Below are 3,460 nucleotides of genomic sequence, written 5' to 3'. Positions count from 1 at the left end.
TTGTGATGACTCCAGCATTGCTTTTTTGACTTAAATTGCTTTAGCTATTCTGAGTCTTTTATTCTTCCAAATTAATTTTAAGACTGTTTTTTCTAGCTCTGTGAAGAATTTCATTGGTATTTTGGTGGGGATTCAATATACATTAAATCTGTATATTGCTTTTGATAGTATGGCCATTTTAACAATATTAATTCTGCCTACCCATGAACATGGGAGGTTTTCCCATCTTCTGAAGTCTTTGGTTTCTTTCTTTAATATTCTATAGTTTTTATTATAGAGGTCTTTGACCTCCTTGGTTAAATTTATTTCCAGTTTTTTTGTTTGTTTGTTTTGTTTTTTATTGTTGTTGTTTGTTTGTTTGTTTGTTGAGACTATTGTGAATGGAATTATTTTCCTTATTTCTTTTTCAGCAGATTCATTGTTAGTACATGGGAAAGCTATTGATTTTCTAATGTTGATTTGTAACCTATTACTTTGCCAAATTTGCTTATTAGCTTTACTGGTCTTTTGGTAGAATTTTTTGGATATTCTAGATATAGAATCATGTCATTTGGCAAGAGTGAAAATTTGACTTCTCCCTTTCCTGTTTTTATCCCTTTAATTTCCTTCTCTTGCCTAATTGGTCTGGCCAGAATTTCTTATCCTACATTAAATAGGAGTGGTGAGAGTGGACATCCTTGTGTTGTCCCAGATTTTAAAGGAAATGCTTTCAATGTTTCCCTATTTGCTATGAGGTTGGCATTTGGTTTTTCATATAGTGCCTTTGGGATGTTGAGGTAGGATTCTTCTATGGTTTCTTCAATGTTTTTATCATGAATGGGTTCTGACTTTTAACAAAGGCCTTCTCTGCATCTATTGAGATTACTGAGCAATTTTTGTCCTTAATTCTGTTATGTGATGAATTATATTTATTGATTTGTGTATGTTAAACTGTCCTTGTATCTCTGGAAAAACCAACTTGGTTGTGGTGTACAATCTTCTTAGTATGTTGTTGAACATGATTTGCTAATATTTTATCAAGTATTTTTGCACCTAAGTTCATTGGGGGTATTGATCTGTAGTTTTCTTGATTTGTTCTTATCTTGTTTTGGTATGAATGTGATACTGGCTTCAAAAAATGAATTTGGAAGTATTCCATCCCTTTATATTTCATGAAATAATTTGAGGAGTATTGGCATTAGTTCTTCTTGAAAGGTTTGGTAGAATGCAACTGAAAACCCATTTGGTCCTGGGCTTTTATTTATGTGAAAGCTTTTTATTGCTATTTGTATCTCATTATAAGTTATTAGTTTGCTTAGGTTTTTATGTTCTCTTGATTTAGTTTTGGCAGGTCATATTTGTCTAGAAATGTATCCATTTATTCTTCCAATTTGTTGAAATGTAAGTTTTCAAAATAATCAAAATAATGATCTCTGATACTATTAATTTGGCTTTTCTGCCTTTTGTCTTTTGGTTGGTTTGGCTAAGGGCTTATCAATCGTGTTTATCTTTTTAAAGAACCAACATTTTGTTTTGTCAATCCTTTGTATTTTTTTATTATCAATTTCATTGATTTTGTCTCTTATCTTAATTATTTCCTCCTTCTACTTATTCTCTTTTTCAAGAGCTTTGAGATACATCATTAGGTTGCTTTCTTGGAATCTTTCTGATTTTCTTATGTAGGCACTCATAGCTATAAACTTTCCACTTAGAATTTCCTTCATAGCATCCCAGCGGTTCTGTTATGTGATATTTCTATTCTCATTTGAGTTCAAGAATTTTTTAATGTCTCCCTTGATTTCTTCTATCAGTTATTAATCATTCAAAATAGTATTGTTTAATATCCATGCATTTATATAGTTTCTGTAGGGTTTGGTGGTGTTGATTTCTAATTGTATTCCTTTATGATCTAATAAGATGAAATGAATTATATCAATTTTTGTATTTGCTAAGAGTTGTTTTGTGTACTAAAATATGATCTATTTTAGAAAAGGTTCCATGAATTTCTGAGAAAAAAAGTATATTCAGCTCTTCTTGGATTAAATATTCTATAGATGTCTATTAGGTCCATTTGATTTGTAATATTGTTCAGGTCCAAAGAGTTTATGTCTAGATGACTTATATCAGGGTGAAAGAGTTGTGTGGAAAGCACCCACTATTATTGTACTGGGGTCTTTCTAGAGCCTCAATTATAATAGTGTCTTTTTTATGTAATTAGTTGTGCCCATATTTGGGGCATAAATATTCATTATTATCATATCTTCTTATTGGATCATTCCCTTTACCAATATGAAGTGACCTTCTTTGTATTTTCTGATTAATTTTGATGTGAAATTTGCTTTGATAGATATAAAGTAGCTACTCCTGCATGTTTTGGGGCTCCATTCACATAGTGTATCAATTTCCTTCCTTTCGCTTTCAGGCTATGGCGGTGTTTGCCAAAATAAAGTGTGTCTCTTGACAAAAGAAAACACATAGAGTTAGGTTTTCTATTATAATCCATTCTGCTGGCCTATATCTTTTAAATGGAGAGTTGAGACTATTTCCATTCAATGTTGTTACAGAGAATTATTTACTAATCCCTGCCATTTTGATTTATTTATTATGTTTAATTTGGTCCTTCTTATTTGCTTAGATAATCTTCAAATGATATTTGTTCTTTTGTGAGCTCTGAGGTTTGTTTTTTAGTTCTTCTGTGTGTAATACTTCTTCAAGTAAGTTCTGTATTGCTGGTTTAGTAGTCACAGATTATTTTAGATTTTTCTTATCTGGAAGATTTTCATTTCTTCTTTGATTTTGAATAATAGCTTTGCTGTATACAGCAGTTGACAGGTATTTTCTTTCAGGATTTGGAACACATTATTCTAACCCTCTTGACTTGTAAAGTTCTGCTTAGAAATCAAGAGTGATTCTGATTGGCTTGCCTCTAAATGTGACCTGATTTTTTTTTTCCTCGGGGTTTTTAAAATTCTATCCTTGTCTTGTATTTTAGGCATTTTAATTACAATGTGTTGTGGACAGGTTATTTTTTGATCTTGTCTACTTAGAGTTCTGAATGCTTCCTGTATCTGGATGTCCATATTATTCTGAAGTTTTCAAAATTTTCTGTTATTATTTCCTTCAAGAGCTTATCTATCCCATTAGCTGACATCTCACAGTCCTTTTCAATTCTAGTGATTCTAAAATTTGTTCTCTTAATGTTGTCCCAGAGTTCTTGTATATTCTGATCGTGATTATTTATTATTTTTTCTTTAATATTGTCTGAATGTTCCAGGCTGCCTATTTTGTCTTCCAAGTCTGAGCTTCTGTCTTCAGCATCTGAGCTTCTGTCTTCAGCATAGTCTACTTTGTTAGAGAGATTGAACATTTTGTCTTATTTATTGTGTCTTTTATTTCCAAGGTTTCTGTTTGGTTCTTTTTCAATATTTCTATCTCCTTGTTAAATTTCTTGTTCATATTCTGTTCTGACTTCCTTAATTCA

This window comes from Ictidomys tridecemlineatus, chromosome 4, assembly GCF_052094955.1.
Source record: "Ictidomys tridecemlineatus isolate mIctTri1 chromosome 4, mIctTri1.hap1, whole genome shotgun sequence".
NCBI classification, from domain to species: domain Eukaryota; kingdom Metazoa; phylum Chordata; class Mammalia; order Rodentia; family Sciuridae; genus Ictidomys; species Ictidomys tridecemlineatus.
The sequence above is the reverse complement of the archived record's forward strand: the minus strand, read 5'-3'. Positions refer to the sequence as shown.